The sequence below is a fragment of the Apis florea genome, unplaced genomic scaffold, assembly GCF_048593485.1.
Source record: "Apis florea isolate Af1SG1 unplaced genomic scaffold, ASM4859348v1 contig_3170_pilon, whole genome shotgun sequence".
NCBI lineage: Eukaryota > Metazoa > Arthropoda > Insecta > Hymenoptera > Apidae > Apis > Apis florea.
In genome coordinates, this window is record NW_028256714.1 from 3,427,528 (window position 1) to 3,446,886 (window position 19,359).

The window sequence follows — 19,359 nt, forward strand, 5'->3', positions numbered from 1 at the left end:
TTTTTTCAAAAATGTTCACTTTCTCTTATACCGTTGGAATCCTTTAAAATCCCTTATTTATGATACATTATTAATTCAGATAGAAATTTACACCAAGTAAGTTGGTTCAATCGAATCGATGAATTTCAAATCATACGTTTTATCTCATTGACATTTAATTTACACGAAATTTTTATTAAATTGCCATCTATGGATGCGATTTTATCGATTTAAGTTGTTTTAATGATGTATAAATTTAATTTAATTAAAATATACTTATGCCAATCGAAAATATGAAACGAACAAAAGAGAATTGTAAAAATTATTATTTCTAATTCTAAAAATTATTATATCTATTATTATATTTTTGAGTGCAAAACAAAAAAAAAAAATGAAAAAGAAATTGTTACTTTCTTAGAATTAAATTTCTTGATACGTGATAGCATTTTATATTTTCTTTCGGAGGAATATTGGATATTCTTTATTTTTATATATATTTTCTTTCGTTTTATTACCTTATAATTATCTTAGTAAAGCTTATAAATCTTCCAATTCGTCTTATGATTTTTTCTTCATTATTTTATTATGATAACTGATCGTTTAAGGGTTTTCAAGGCCAAATCTTATAAATTTTCCCAAGGTTGTCCATTTACTTCTTTTTATTTATTTAGTAAGCGTGACCGTTCTCCTTTCTGAAAAATTTTTCCTTTTTAAATTAACACATCGAGGATAAGAGATAATGGAAGGAAAAATACGAATTATTGAAAATTCTGAATAAAGAAAAAATTTTAAATGAATAATTCTAGAGTATACTTCTGCACTTTTTGTCACTTTTACATAGAATTATTATATTGTTAAATAAATATTAAGTATTTTTCTTTTCTTTTTTATAAAACTTGTATTTTTTTTGTTTGAAGTGGTGATTTGTAATAAATTTTTTTCGGTATATTATTTGTAAATTTTACAAGATCCGATCGATCGATCGATCAGTCAAAATTAACGAAAAATTTATAATAAAACGATTTACAACATTTTTTTATTATTTTCGATTATTTTTTTACAAAGTGTAATTATTAAATATAATTATATTTATAAAGAATTGATTAATACAATGATTAATATGATTTTTAAAAATTATTTTATGCGAATATTATATTATTCGAGATATGATACAATTCTTGACATTTTACGTTTCAGCGGAGTTCTTTATTTAGAATTCTTTACAATAACAATGTCTTCTAGGCGATAGATAGGTTATCGATATTTTATATTCAAATGAAAGCAGAGATTTCTTTACGACATTTATATAACGATTGCTTTGCTTCAGAATTGAAATTTTGAAATTATTTTTTAACAGACGTATTAAAAATAATATGTTTGAAATGAATGATAATATATATATAAGTGTAATAACAAGAACAGTATTTTATTTATTTTATTACAAGATATTTATTTTTAATTTAATGTATTACATATTTTTCATATAAATATATTATAAGGAATTAAATTTTAAAAATTTTAATTTAAAAATTTTTGTTTAAAAATATTTCTTGATAGACGATTCTTTCTCTTAAAAAATATAAAAATATCTCAATCAATAGTACTTGAGTCATTGAGGAAAGACAAGTAGGTATTGTCTCGAATATGCTATTGTCGAAGGAAATCAATATTTTCTATGTATAGACGGAATATTCTGATAACTTTATTGTTTAATATATCGATTGCAAGAAAATAAATAATATAAATTCAAAAATCATATTAATTTATATCAGAAAATTTTGTGTATAATTTCACGTACATAAAAGATAATTTAAAATTTGACTTTATTCTTAAAAAAAAATTATTTCAGCTAAAAAAGTATTTAATTATTTTCTTGATATAGAAAAATAATATGGTAAAGGAAAGATAAGAAAGAATCATTTTTTTGATGTATTATGAGTAGTTATTTATACAAGAATTTTTCCTCTTGATTCTTTCTTTTTGTTTTAATAATGAAAAATTTTACGATAAAAGATTTTAAAATAATTATGTAATTAAAATAATTGAATATTTATCGGATTAGCAAAAATAATACCTTCTTTATTAATAGATGTATCAATCATGTTCGTTATTCTTTGAATTCAACTTGTACGTGCGTCACTAGATCAAATGAAGCAATTGACCTTTCCATTCGAAATAGACACCAATGGTGATTACCTAATTCTTTGATATTGTTCGAAGAAGTCGTGTGAAATTCTTGTTCCATCTTGCAAGAAGTATATTGCATTTTATATACTTTCCATATTTTGAATTAAGTTTTCATATATTTTAATTTTAAAATGTATATATGTGTTAATCTAATTTTCATTTTATATGCGCAATCTTTTTTTTTTCCTTAATTTTTTTTTATACATATTTATTCCTATGAATTCAAATTTATAAAATTACGCAAATATATAGAAAACCAATCCCGCTTCTTTTAAGATGAAGATAACACATAATTAGTAATTAAAAATTATATTTCAATATTACATTTCACAAAATTTTTAAATTTATTTCATCGTATTAAAACATATCACTTAAGATAATATTTATGTTGTATTTAGTATAATTATGAGTAGTATCATTTAATATAATAATTGGAATTTGTTTTTATTCGGTATTCATAATAATAAATTTTGTAACAATTTACGTCATTCACGTGCAAAAAAAAATCTAATCATTCACATAATCTAGGGTTGAAATTATTAATTCATTATAAATGAACAAATAAGAAATTTTTAACAATTTTAAAAACTTTTTCGAATCTAAATTTTTAAAAATTCTATAATTATTATTTATTCTGCAATTCATTGTAAATTAACTTTAGACGATTATTAATTCTGAAATAAGTAAACGTTTGACAAATAAAATAATTTGAAGAATTTTTTATGCCAATTATTTCCCTAATTTAATCTAGCGAATTTCTCATTGATATATCGTTTTCGTGTCATAATGTTAATGGAAAATGATTTTTCTATTTTTATGTCATATTGATTGATCATTTGCACTTTGGTCGTTTTCACTGATTGAATTCTGTTTTGTTAGCAACTTATTTAATTATTAATATAAGAACACATATAGAATGTTAACAGACTTTCCTTTTATATATTAAATTATCATATATTATTGTTTTTTTTACGAAGTAATACGTCATTTATAATAATAAATTGGTTCTTTTCTACATATTAATACGCAATTTATCTATCAATGATAATTATCTACAATTATAAAAAAAAAATTCAAAATATTGAGATCAGAAATTACGCAGAGAAATTAATTTCATTTAATTTTCATTTAAGAAAGTTAGTTTTTTTATTTAAAAATTTATTTTGAAATTCATTATTCTTTCATTCTAAGTTTTAAATTCAAATTTATTATTTTGCAAAGCAATGATACAAATCCAAATTTTAAACAATTAAAATATAATATACCATAAAATGGTTATGTATAATTATTGCATAATAATTTGTTTTTGTTTTTTTACTTGTAATACGATTATGATACGATACGATATTTTAATCGCTAAAATTTCGATTTGTATTATTGCTTTGCAAAATAATAAATTATGCCGAACAATGCAAAAACAAATATTATTGTCTTTCAAAACATTTTCTCTTCCAGCGATCGAAAATGTTAAAGGAATATTCCTACAAAAGTCATCTAGGAATATTCCTATAAAAAAAAAATAAAAAATTATATTGCATAAATAATGCGATCTTTGTAGAATGCTAATGAGGGGCGTAGTGTATGCGTCATTATTTACGCACACATGGACCTTTTTTTTTTTTTTTCTCGATTTTTACGATTCCTGTGTTTGTCCCGTAAAGACTATCAATAATTAACAGGCTAATCTACATTTAAAAACAATTAAACATTGAAAGTTACTCATGGATAAATCTCTCCTTATTCTCTAGGTATTCCTCCACTTTGATTCTTTGTCTTCCTTTTTTTTAGCGCCTTTTCGAGAGACAGAATACGCTCTGTTTGAAATACGCCAATTAATAATCAATGCACGCACCGAAATCGCAAATGAAGAGACATATTACGATAAGATAATTAGACACAATGGACGGTAGTCATCTCATAATATTCTGAAATAAAGTGTTAGTCATATCGAAGATATGCGAAATGCTCTTCAATATCGTACCCGATATTACGTGAACTAATTTTTGACATGGTCTACATTACTATCTCCGAGCTAACTTGTAACCGAGTTCACGAATTATATTTGCTAGTAATACGAATTCCGTGAACTTTTCGTTGGTATATGTGTTGCTTTGATATTCACGATTGGGATTAGGAAATTTTCAGCCGGCAAAACGTTTATTACTCTTTAACGTTTACAACTATCAGCAAATTAATATTCATTGATCAATTTACTGTACGCGATTTTTATTTTCCAAAATATGTTGCAATATTGTACATGTTTATCTTTACGCATGAAGAGTTTTATATTAATCCTTCAGTTTTATATTGATGAAAGTATATCCATTTTTATATCTCTCTTATTGATAAAATTCGACATAATTCAAATATAGGAATTCAAAGCCATTTTAGTATACTTTTAGAGAATTATATCACAGAAATCCGGATATCCGATATAAATTAATATAACAATATAATAATTTAATAAAATTTTTACTGAAATTTTTGTATTTTTAAATATTTTTGCACGTTGCTTTCTTTCATATAAAAAAATTATCCATTTACTTGAAGAAAATATTTTTTTTTCTTGATGCTCAAGAAAAAAAAAAAGATCATTTCGTTGACAAATATGATTTACGTATCTAGTCAATCATTTACGTTTGAGAAATATTTGACGATGACAATGACCTAGAATACCCTTGAATTTAAGGTTATTCATTGATGAATGTGAATGTACTATATATATTGACACGTGTATGCACTTTCACTTCTTATTGAATGTGGGCTGACCAAATGATCAACGAAAAAATTTCTAGGACGTTTACGCACGCATCTATAAATTTACATTTTTTTTTTTTTTTTTTTTTTTTAAGTATTTTTTGTATATTTTTTCCAAGAACCATTTTATCCACTTATTTCATATACGTATATATGAGTTACTCGATTTTTCGAATATTTTATCCCTGTATTTTCTATATCTCTTCTATATTCCTTCCTGTACTTTCATTTTTTCAATCGTTAGCCTAATTTTAAAATTTGAAATAGTTTCAAAAAAATATTCAAAGCATTCAATTATTCCTGTTTTTATTTCATCTTCAATCTTTTCAAGAGCCATAACTGGTTTATTCGAATTAAGTGTCAATGACCTCGGTGGTCCTTGAAAGGACATTCACGATAGATTATCATGCAATATATTAAATGTATGTCTTGTAGAAGAATTTTTTAACTTTGAATTTATCGGTTGTATTAATTTATGCGACAAACGATTAAAATTTAGAATTTAAAAGTATACAAACTTTTGACAAATACATTACGCTTATTAATTATATAAATATTTTGATCATTCATTTGAGGATTCACATTAAGATTTTAATTTTTATTAACATATAGTTTATTAACATATAGAATTAATAGCAGATTTCTGTTTTCGAAAATGTGATCGATAATAATCGATAATGAAACAAAATTTAATGAATAGTATTAGATTCAAATTTTGATTGTTCATGCATTAAAAACTAATAATCTCACAATATATATTAAATATATTATAATTTATATATTACATATGTTGTATAATGTAATAAATATTATTAAAATTCAAATGAATTAAAATCCAATCTTAAAATTAATCTTAGAAATATATATTAAATTTATTATTTATATATCACATTTTGTGCAATAAGATTTTTGCATAAATAATATAAAATATTCAATAACATCAAACCATAATAATAATTTAGATTATTGGAAAGAAAATTTTGTTTATATATATAGTTATCGAACAATGGACAATTGATAATTTTATTGCTGTGTTATTATAAGAATTTATTTTAATAAATAATATATTAATAAATTTGATTATATTATAAATTACTATCAATAACAAGTATATCTTATAATAAAATTTATTTTTTGTTTTGATCCTTTTATTGGGAATTAAGTAACAATATTTTATTATAACAATTAAGTAACAATTTTTTATTCGTGTGCGTCAATTTCATATAAATAAGAATGAAAAGATTCCCTAACGGAAAATTAAATGCGTCATTTGATCGTGAAGACATTTTTTTAGCGAACAATAAAAATCAGCAAACTGGTTTTAAGAGAGAATCTCATTTTTCTGGTTTTGTTTTCGGTCTAAGTTCTAAAATGTCCAACATAAACCGGATATTCCAGTTTAATTATCTCTTTTTACAACGACTTTACGAGTTTATTCTTTAAATGATTTATTATCTGCTTCTAATACTTTATAATTCATGAATTACAAATATCAAGTTGAAATGATAGAATATCAATTCATTTCGTTTCTATTTTTTTACACGTTTTTCACTACTTGTATATTTCATTTGAAATATCATTTTATATGGTTATGTTAAAAATGAAATATAAAATATAATATTTTTATTTTATTAGAAATAATTTCTTCTTTCTAGTAAACTGAAGTGATTATACAAATGATTAAAGGCATTATAATAATTCTTTGTTTCAAAGTGGTCAATAGCTTTCAGATAGATTAGTCAATAAAATTTATACGATTTGGAAAATCAATAAATTAATAAAGAATATAAAAGTAACATATTTAAATGTATTTATTTTGTTTAAAATTAATTAAATTAAAATTTATTACTCATAAATCTATCTTTAAAGAATTTATCCTGTTAATTTATCGATAATAAATAAAACTTTCTTCCGAAATTTTTATTTGATTAGCTTTCACTACAATTGTAAGCAGCCTAGATACGATGAAAGTTAAATAAGTTTTGTTCAGCATATATAGTGTATGCCACAACTTCTTCGATTCCTTTATGACTAAGGAGGCCATCGTAATAAGGACACGATCATTGTTACATGGTTTCCATATACGAGCATATTTACTTGTATATAACACATATATACAATCATAAATTTAAATTTATATAATAATCTCTATTTTTTTCTAATTCTAATTTTTTTACATGTATCATAGCGTTTTCAACATGTTATACAATTACATAAAATACCATTTTCAAAGGTAAAAAAAATGACGCACAAAAATATGTATTCATCTCATTGATGTAATGAACAAAAAGAAAAAGATAATTATATATATCATGCTAAGGTATAATAACACATTGATGTGCAATAAAGCAAATATAATATTATAAAATAAAATAAATATAGATATTATAATTGCATCTAATATATTATAATTTATTTATATGTACGTTGCATAAACATCTAACATCTGATTTTTGAATAAAGAACATTTTTGATAAAAAAATTTGTATTGTAAAACTGATAAATAACTAATAAGCATGCCGTACATATTCTTCGTTAACTTTGTATCTTATGTTTATCTTCTTTTTTTAACAGAATTGTAAATATCAAGTAGAAAATCTATCAAAGTTAAAAAACATTTACGTCAATTCTTTAAGGCCATCTAAAAAAAGAAAACACACACAAAGTTATAAATTTTAATATTATTATTTAGAAAGATTCTATTGTGTGATTTTTTTTATAGATATCTGATTGTAACAAATAGAATATAATGAATATGTGATGAAATATAATCTGAAGAATTACTTTTTTTTTTTTTTTTTACATTGTCCAAAAAAAGATGATTGATGATTTTTCTAAAAGTTATAAAATCTTAAAAATAAAAGATAAATGAAATATATTTTTGAGATTTTTTTTTATTTCTTTTCTTTTATTGGGAAAACAAAATTATTATTAAAATAGATGAAGTATGTGAAGTTATTTGATAGTAGATGACTTGCAAAATTCAAAAAAATTTCGACTTAAAATATCATGGAAGATTACATTCCATGGAAGATCATGATTGATGATAAAATTAAATTAATCGTTTATACAAATAATCTATTAATAAATAATATGTAACGTAATATAAAATCATGTACTTTATAAAATCATTATTAATACAAAATGTAAAATTTAAAAATTGATAATGATGTCATATCATATTTTATACGATCTAGATGATCATGGTCAATTCTTATTTTTTATATGTCTTTTTTTTTTTTTATTTCTTATGCACGTGTAAAGGAGATGTTACGTTTCTTTTAACGTCAGTCGACTAGCTTCTTTTATGAATCCCAATTACGAGTATTTAGCGCAAAAAAATAGTTTAAATCGTTGAATCATTGAAAAGCAATATATACATTTTGCATTATCTTGCTCTCTTATACAATAAATGAACTACGCATCGTTGTTAGATATTTGGCGATTTTAATATCGATAGTTCATGAATAGTTCATGAATATTGATACATTGATTGTGAATATGATCTTTATATAATAAACGTATAATTGGCATGATGTCAACGTGATGAAGAAAATTAATATATTCTTCATTTGTGCGCAGTGTAATAATGTTGATTAATTTAGTGAAATTTACATATGCTAATAAAAATATATTCTATAAAATTAATTTTTTTCTTATTTTCTAAATAATTGTTAGCATAATTGTAACTTCTGATATTAATTCTTTAAATCGTTACATTATTACATTTGTCACGTATCATTTTAAAATTTTATTTCTCTAATGATATAGATATCTAGAGTTTAGTTTTATTTAGTTTATTTTTTTATTTATTCAATTATTTAACATAAAAGTAAAATTAAGAGTTTCTCATGTAAAATGTGCAAGAAATTCAATATGAAGAAATATTCAAAATCTCAAACATTTCTTTTTGCATTTCTTTTTCCTATGTAAAACGAGCGTGTAAAAGAATTTCTAAAATTTTCAAGCTTATGAATTTTCAGAAACGACATATGAAATTAACGAACATATATATATATAATAAATAGAAAAGGAATTTTACAACAATTCTATATCTTCACATCACGATGTATTATTTGAATTATTATTAGTTTTCGATAAAAAAATAATAGCGGAAGAGGAAAATCTAAATTGATAATTAATGTTAACTAAATTTGACAATTTCTTAAAGAATGATGAAAGCGGAAATATCTCTCTATTACAACTTCCTATAAAAGATAAAAAAATTTTGCATTTTATACCGACCATGACATTTGGATTCAATTCATTTTGATATTCTCGAAAATATATTTTTATGAATACATTTTTCCATAATATATCTCAAGAAACGAAAATTAAAATTAGAAAATATGTCAAGTATGTAATAACATTTTAATATCATGTATCCTGTTATCACATGATTTTATACAATAAATATCTCGGTATTTATAAGTAAATATCGTTCCGGCGAAAAAAAGTATGCAGATAAAATACAATTTTCGAATTTAATTTCACAAACTGCGAAATAAAAATTAATTCGGAATGATAATCATGGAATTTGGAAAATGTTTTATTTTCAAATTTTATTTTCATATCTACTTAACGTCATCATAAAGATTGTACTAAAAAAAAAAGAAAAAAGAAATTTAAATACGGTAAATAAAAAAATATATATATATATATATATAATTATGGACAATTAAAAAGTTAAGAATTTTTTTCACTTTTGAATTAATTATAATTCATTTTCATATAAGAATTGCGAAGAATTTTTTTGCCAAGAAACTTTGTTCTGAAATGTTATTTTCTATATGCATGATTTAATGGTTGTTTGATTTTCATAATAAACAAGAATAGTTTAATGCGATAGAAATATTAGATTCATTTAAAAAAGGAGAGGGGGATAATTATTTATCAATTTTTGCTAAATGTTATAAAGTTAAGGTCATCGATAAGAAAAAATTATATGTAATATAACGCAATAAGAAAACTAATATTGGAAAGTATTTCCTTGGTTAAATATACATCATTAATGTTGTTTACGGAGATAATATTGTTTAGTATTTATGCAAATTTGTTTACTACGTAATAATATTAAACATGTTGATTGTTGATCATGACATTAAGAACTAATTTTTATTAATATTACTAATTTAGGAAGAGATGATCTATATTTTTAAAAATATTGAATTTTATTTTTGTGAATTATAAATTACAAATAATTATGAAAATAAGAAAAAGAAATTTGGATAAAATGGATTATTTCATATTGCCCCATTATTTTTATCGAAAGGATTATTTTATCGTATATATAAATTTAGAATATCGTATAAATCTTTTACATAAAATCTAATTAAAAAATGAAATATTATGGCTTATTAAAATAGAAAGCAATAGTAAAAGTTTCTAAATTTATTAAAAATAAAAAATAATGAATTATTTACACAAGCAATTTTTTATTTTATTTATTTATTTTTCATAAACTAACGAATATAAAAAGATTCTAAACTTTATTATTAACAGTATAATTGTATGTATCTTTTCTTCATGATAAGTAAATTTGGTTCCAAAAATAAATAATCATCGAGTCGTTATATTTTAAAAATTTTCAAATTTTATGTATACAATATGTATATATATGTATACAAAGCGAGACGCATATGAATTAAACACGAGTCTGGCGCCGTCAAAAACAATTATCCATTTATATTTTAAACGAAACAATTTGTACATATTATACCGTGCCACGAGCAACATATTTTTGCTTAGTTCGTCTTACAATACTATAAATGGATCTTTATTAGATTTCATCATGGGATATGTTACATTATGTTTTTGTTTCAAAGCGAAGTTACATTTCTTCTCTATTTTTTTTTATTCTTATCTTTCGAAAGTTCATTAATTGACTTTTCAAACATAAAGTCGATTGACGATTTGTTTGATTAATACGATTGACCTCGAATAAGCGTTATATGTATATGTATGTTATATGTATATATATATGTACCTTTTTTCTTTCGGCGTGTAAAATTATATTATGCGCATAATAATAAATGTATTATGCGTAAATATTACGCGAACAAAAATTTTTCATCCTTGACTTTCATCTTCTGTTTTCACACGAAATAAGAGGCGATTGCACTTGTTGTGGCATGTATACAACATACAACGTACCGGTGCACCTGTGGGCCGTTTGCGCGTTATGAACTACAAAGCCTCAAGTCGATTTCGCCCGAACTCGACCGAAGGATAACGAACGTTGTGCATATATAAAGCCAGCAAGTGACGCTTAGCGATCATTCGAGCGAAGTTAGATCGATGCAAAGTTTCGAGCATTCGATCAGCATATCTCTCTGTGAAACATAATCGAAATTCGAATAAAAGAAAAAGTGATACAGTGTTTCGAACGCAATCAGAAGAACGTTCTCTTTCGAATATAATTTCGATCGAGAACACAGATCCAAAAAAAATTCCATCTCGAAAGAAAGAGGCCGAGAAGAAAACAAGATGTACACCAATCCATTTAACCGCAAACACAGCACTATTCGTCAGATGTTGGACCGGCTGTTAGATCCGACTAAGAAATCGATCAGGAGATCTGAAAGCGTGTCGAGTTCTGGAAGTGGCAGTTCGAAGGGTAGTAACAGCTCTCTGAGCAGATGCATTCACGGCCACAGAGGAGTTTTGCAGTGGGGAAGAAAATGAAACGTGGAGGAAGGGAATCGGCGAATCGCTATATCACTCTCTTCTTTACTCTCCGTTTTTGTTTCATCCTCTTTACCTATCTTAGCGGAGAAGTGTACCGATAAGGGAAGAAAACGGAGCCATTATAACCTTCTGTGATGATGCGAGCCATTGAGACGAAATTTTGCTGTTAACGGTAATCGGTGGTGTATACTACAGAAAATACCATTGCATGAATGAAAGGCGGGCTCGTTAGAAGGGAATGCGTTTTGAATCGAGGCGCGGGAAGTCGTGGCGCGACTTCATGGAATTACGAAGCCATACAGCAGCGGGATAGATGTTATTATGCCGTGAAGAAAATCGATCGGTGTTATTTACTCGGATCGATGATCAAAGGATGTCGTATAACGTCGTATATGTCACGGTTACACGAGTACTCGGTATTAGGCTGCGATATGAATGTCGTAAATTTCTCTGAATATATATGTAATATCATTTTCATTAATCATAGTTTCATTAATTCATAGTTAATGTTCGACATATACATATATATATAACAATAATCGAATGATAAATTCAATTTGAATATCGTACGCATTATATTTTTATTATATATTTTGTATGTTGTAGATTGTGTGCCATAATCATATTATAACTTGAAATATATGTATAGTTTGCATCAATTTATTAATATGTTAAAATTGTATTTCTCTTTTCTGTTATGTATATGCTTTTCAGTTGGCTGTTAGTGTTAAGTTACTAGTCAAATCCAGTATTAATCACCGAATTTATGAACCAGATATACATGTAAAAATTTGTAAACCGATGATGTTATTATCGCATGATTATTTTTAATTTATTCGTCATGTGTGATTATTTGAATCAAATAAAAAATATTTATCTAGAAAATTTTCTATATTAATCTTTCTGTTCCTTCTCATTGCAAAATATTTTTTTTTATGCCATTTCTATTTTTAATCTAAAGTTAGTTACAATTTATATCACTGTTATAATTGTGCTTGAAATTGAGAATTCAATACTTTATCTATTGTTAAATTAAACGTATAAGCTGTATATGTAGAAATTCACGAAATAACATTTCTTTAACGTCTTAGTTAAACAATGAAAGTTCATGTTTAAATTAGTAGATAGTAGAAATATGATAAATTATTTTACATTAAATATCTAATATATTTGATTTGACTGTTTTAGAAAAATAGTTGTTTCTGAAAATATTTTTATTTAACTTTTCTTCAAGATTTAATTTTTATTTACTGTTATTAGTTAAAATTATTCATTAAATATCAATCATTATTATATTATACAAATCATTATTTAGACGTTATTTTGATGTTGAATAACGGTATTAATTATAAATTCAAATTTATTCAAATATAACTGTAAATATATTCCATTATATATTTTTCTTCAAATCATTTAAAATTCATTTTTAAATTAATATCATTACGATCTGTTAAGTTTATCTATAACAAGTTTTAATTAAAATACTTAAATAGCAGATATTTCTTATGATAATGTTAATTAATTGATTGTCAAATGCTTTTTTTTTCTAATCTGTTAGTTAGTAAAATCAATTTTATTTGATAAGATAATTTCAAAGTAAAACAGATATTTTGAGTGTATGTGTATATATTTTAATTGAAATTGTTTGTGTGATTGTGATAGAAAAAAAATTATCTTATCAAACAATAAACAAAAAAATTTGTTAATTTTACTAATAGTATATAGTAATAATAACTATACTAATAATAAACTAATAATAATTCCGATAATTTTCTTCTGTATTTATAACATATAACATATAAAAAGATAATATTCTAATTAAAGTATGCTTCAGCATAAAAATTAAAATAAAAAATTAATAGTAATAACAATAATTTTATTATGACAAGAAAAACAATGAAAATATGAAGGAAGTCGCTGAAGGACAGTGAGTTTAATCAATAAAAAAGTATATAATTTTATAAAAAACTTATTAAACAAGTTATAAATAAAAAGCATTTATTAATTCTTTTTTGTGCATGATATTTATTACAATTTAAAAAAAAAAGGCGATATTAAATATTCCATTTAAATATTGAAAAAAAAAAATGATATTATTTCTTAATACGGAATATCGAAGAAGAAAGTTTCAAGATAGAAAATTTTTAATGAAAGGTGATATTGATTCTTTACGCAAGAATACACCCTCTTAACATGTATTATAGCGTATGCGACAGAAATTCGATCGACCTTGCTATGAGCGAAAGTTCTAGTAATACTTTAAATAAGCGTCATATTTATGATGTCTTAACATCAAAAAAAAAAAAAAAAAAATCATTGTCATTTTCGATATACGAAAAGAAGCGCAGAAAGGAAAAGAACGATTTTACGAGAATATTTAATAAACGAAAATACATTTCGAATGTATAAATACTTTCATTACATTAATAAATTGTGAACATAGATATTTAAATTGTTCACTTTTCCGTAAATCGTGTCACAATTTCCGTATTGTTTTTCCATTTAATGAGATACTCTGTATGTACATCGATGCCCGGATGCTATTTAAAGCCGAAATTATAGGTCATTATAGGTAGGGAAAATCATTTATAATGTTCGTAACAACTACTAGTAATTCACGCTCTATCGTATTTAATGTTTTATCGATATAAATTTCGAATACATTTTATCATAGAAAAGACAAGATAATTTGTAAAAGAAATTATAATAATATAGTATAGTGCGAAATAGAGTGTAATAATATACTAAATAATAATATGATATAGCGATAATAGTATAAAATAATAAAATATATTGTCAATTATAATTTTTTTGGATTGCGTTATAAATTTAATATTATTCGCGAATTTTTATATATAAAAAAAAAAAAAATTATAAATTATCATATGAATCCTTTTTCTAGAAAGTTTAACAATGAAACAAATGAAATTTCGAAGTAAGTAAATTCTCATTTTATAGTTAATATTGTCCCATTAAAGTAATGAAATATTATAAAAGTTGAAAGTTCTTCTTTACGACAGAGATCTTTAATCTAATTGTCACTTATCACTTATCAATTTACTAATGTCATTGGAACAGGACATGTTAGGGGAACAAAACACTTCGAATAATCGAACAAGTAGTTCCGATAATAGAGGTTTTACCATCTATCTTCTTCATCCGTTCTTATTAGTTCAAATAATAGAAGCTGACGTTTGAAAAACTGAAGTCAAGGACGTCGCGCGTTTTGTCTACCAATAAAATAACACGTAATTTATTACATCGTGTACGGTATGCTGTCGAATGCATAGAGCTTTGCTTCCCATGCATTATGTTGAGAATTAAGCCGAGTGGAAGCTCGATCGCCAATTTAATCGGGAGACAAAATAATATAATAAATTATATAAGATATACACACATGTTTGTATGACAGAGCTATGAATTCTGATTATAGTCGAAATCAAAGTCGATATAATTTGAATTTTAAAAGGAAAATTAAAAAAAAAAAAAAATGACGAAGTTTATCGAGTAAGAAGAGTTTATACCAATAAAAATTGTGGTGTACAAGAGACTGTATAAGATATAATATTTTTACAATTGTAAAAAAGACTGAAAGAAGAGAAGATCGTATCGATGTCTGTTCGTGAGTATTCGAGTTTCAAATACTTAAGCGATTGGAACATGTATTTAGTAAAGACAATGATGATAAAAGTTTAATCTTGAGAGGAAAACTTTGACTTCTAAAAATCGGATTATTCTGAATTCGAATTGCAGAGATAAAATAATGTACATTATTTCGATTTATAATGATTTTTTTATAATAAAATAAAACGGAAGATTTTTAGTCTCAAACTTATTAGTATAAGATGCAGATAAACAAAATTCTATATTATATTTGTTAAGTTATTCTACGAGAAACGATTAGATACGATTTATTTAAAGAAGTCCTATATTGAAATCTTCGATCGAAACTATGATAACTGACTTTTCTTATTTTTAAAATAGAATCGTATTATTTTCCCCATCTATAATTAGAATGGTTGTATCTTGGACTTTGTTAAGATTTTCACTTTTTTTAGCTTTGACATATTCTAGCTATTGGATGACTTGCTTTTTTGATGATTGATTTTTTCATTTTTTTCATTTATGTTATATTATTCATTTACATTATAATTTTTTTTTTCGAAAATTCAAGTTCCATATTTATATATTATATGCAATATATATATTGCATGCGCATAGCATAAAGTTTTTTAATTATTATATCATATAAAATTTAATTTTTATTTCTTTACATAATACAGAACTAAAATATATTATATTTTTTATTATTTATCCAAAATATAGGAATTCTAAATAATATTTTTATATAAATATTTAAAAATATAAGCATTTTTCTATTTTTATTCTTATCATTGTATAGATAAATTAAAAATATATGTACATATATTGATTTGTATATGTGAATGCTGTATTACGTTAGCAGATACATTACACATATCTTATGAAAAGGAATATAAAATATTAAAATTTTCATATTTTATGATCATATTTGCTAATAGATAGTACTTAGTGACACACATTTATTGATTATGATTTATGATGCAATATTCTATGAATGAAACAATGAAACCGTAGTGTTAGAACAAAGAAAATAATATATGTATATCCACAGATATAGATTCTATTGTAATTCTAATCTCGTCTGAATATTATGGATGGATGAAAATAAAATGGACTATCTGAAATCAATATTTGTGCTAATATCACGTAATAATATTCAATATTCCATCAACGATAAGATATTCTATTAATTTCAATTCGTAAAGTCAGAATATTGTAACAGATAATACTTTAAACCAGAATAAATTCAATTATAATAATTTTATTTTCATTTTAAATTAATATTTAATCATAAAATTGTTATGAATATAAATTTCTTTACTAATTATCATTAAGAATACATTAGATTAATATTTCCATTTAATTTCTTCTTCATTACTATAATAATGTATCTATGAAATTTTTTTTTTTTTTATAGTCAAAAATTGAATATTTATTTTTCGTGAAATTTCAATTCAACACAAATTATAGATCTATCCTCAATAGAAATCAGAAAAACAATGTTAATTTAATAGCATTGATTTATAAATCGTACCATTAATGTTAATCTACTTATTTTTATGTAAAAATTACGCATGTATTAGATATTCTATTCTGTCTCTCTCTTTTTTTTTTTTCATTTTTAAATATATTCATTTCTCTGATATTGATAAGAAATTTATGATAATGAATAATGAATAACGAAGTAATAAAATTTACATATTATTATTTTGACATCATCTTCATTGATGAATAATAATGTGGAATAAAGCGAATATGTATATCACTCAAAAAAAAAAAAAAAAAAAAAGAATGAGTTTATTTCCTGATATTTCAGATTTAGCATTCAAACTTAATGTAATGTTTTAATTTTTTATTTTATTTTTTCTTCATAATTTTGTTTGTTTTTCTTCATAATCTACTTCCAATTATCTTTTAACTCTATTCACCTCTCTCTTTTAATAATTTCTTTCTTCCTTTATATATATATATATATTTTCTTTGCAATGATTTCTCCTGTTCACGAAGAGGTCTCTTTTCCCAAAGAAACTTTCTATTTGTTGTTTCAACGTGTTAAAATTGTTTGCAAATGTATCGAAAAAAAAATAAACAATGTTTGATATATCTTTACAAGTATAAATGTAAAAAAATAAATGTAATAAAATAAATTTTATTCTCCGCCAGTATATATCGTTTTTTTCGTTCGAGAAACTGTTTGATTCGCCGTTGTACATTCTTAGTTGTGCGTCTCGTAGCGATAAAGAATATGCAAGATGCGTCACGAGAACATGTCTTGTGCGTGAATTTTACAAAATACTTCCTTCTCTATTGTTTGATGGCGTACGTAAGTAAAGAAAGTAAATTGTGAATGAACATGAAAAGTTTCACTTCTTCCTCTACTCGTTTATTCTTTATGTAATTGTATTTCCGTAATCCATTCATTGTTTGTTGAATTTGATTTATCGTTATGGAGTATTTATATAATACTATCGGTTTATTTTATTTTTCATTTCGTATTTTTGTAATAAAATTATTATATTTTACTTTCGTTTCATTAAGTTATTAGATATTAGATATTATATATATATTTTGGAATTTTTGCTATTCTGAATATATAAAAAATATTAATTAATTATTAAAATATTGCAAATATTTTCAACTCTTTAGAAATGTTTCTTTAGCTATCAAGCGATACAAAGGTCAAAAGCCTTATGAAGAAATGGTTTTATCATGTTTTTCCCCTATGATCTTCAATTTCAAAAATCAATTAATCAGAACGCGTGTTATTCCAACTTGAATGAAGGAAAAACTCGAAAATATAATTCATCCTTCGTCAAAGACAATTGGTCACATGTTCATTTAGAAAATTCTCCTTCATTAACAGTGCTAATTCAATGTCATTTAATACGATATACGAATGAAAAAAGATGCATACTCGATTGCATAACTGTCTGATGTATAAATCCAGACACAAAATACATCACACGACGATAAGAAGGATTATATTACGATGCATCTATAATTTCACTGAAAATTATCATTTAAGTTTTATATGTACGAATACATAAGATTATATCCACATAACACGTGTAGTTCATTAGTTACATCAAAGATAAGAAATAAGACGTGGTTTCTTTTTTCTTCAAAATTGTCTACCTTCCGTTTTTTTAATTAATTTTTCAGCGTCTATTTATTTCGAAAAAAAAAAAAGAAAAAAAGAAGAATTGCAAAAACTGGAATAAATAAACATAGAGATAGTTGATGCGTAGTTTATAGCAGGAAATGCTAGGAAATTTTCGAAGTAAGATTTTCCAATCCGGTGCACACACTAATTGACATTACCATGCGTTATAAATTACGTTGATATTTTGTAAATTATATAATGTTTACTTTAAATTTTCTTTTTTCATTTCAAAATTTAATTATATTTGATAAAAAAAAATTGTATATCTTTGTGATGACTATTAACTTTTTTTTTTCGTTAGTGGAAATTTCTTTCGACGTGCACAATTCGTACATTTTAAAATTTAAATCTCAAAATTTCTATATTTTTTTTTTAAATTAATTTTTATTTTGTAATTTTAAAATTCATATTTTTTGAGGTTATTGTTTTTTGAATCAACGAATTCAGTTTTATTGACACGAATACTACTATTTGATTTATCATTAATAACTTCTTCTTTAACTATATTTAAGATTCTTGCAAATCTCTTGTTAGATTATTTTTAGATGTTGCGAAATGCTTAGAATTGAGAAGTAGATTCAGAAAAGTAGGAAATAACTATCGTTTAAAAAAAATTAGTAGAAAATGTATGACAAAATATATTCTATAATGGTGGATGGAAATTAATTTTTATTGATTTGAATTAATAATCAATTTTTTTTTTTATTTTTTATGTAATATAATGACATGTGCGCACTTTAGCGAATAAAAAAGTTTTCGCGAGTCATTTTTTAATTTTCAATGAGTTTCGTTCAAGCATTTATTTATCATGTACAATTATTAATAATCGAACATTGGACCAAAGTCTATGTTCGAGTAATATTGATGATTAAACCAATTATAATTGCACACCGATGATACTGCAATTTACAAAATCGTTTTTTGATTTTATTATATTGCTTTTATTAAAAAATTTATACAATTATATTTTATTTTTATGTAAA

General features: G+C 23.7%; 1 protein-coding gene and 1 long non-coding RNA gene across 3 annotated transcripts in view; one reads left to right on the top strand and one right to left on the bottom strand.

The window, feature by feature from the left end:
- The window catches only part of LOC147657369 (uncharacterized), a 42,209-nt gene that overhangs the window by 18,891 nt on the left and 3,959 nt on the right, over positions 1–19,359 (top strand). The gene's annotated exons all lie outside the window — the stretch shown is intronic.
- The window catches only part of LOC100870658 (phospholipase B1, membrane-associated), a 37,887-nt gene that overhangs the window by 4,687 nt on the left and 13,841 nt on the right, over positions 1–19,359 (bottom strand). For both annotated transcript variants that reach the window (XR_015292551.1, XR_015292552.1), the window contains one exon: positions 495–671. The gene's annotated coding sequence lies outside the window, so the exon portion shown is untranslated. The remainder of the gene's footprint in view (positions 1–494; positions 672–19,359) is intronic.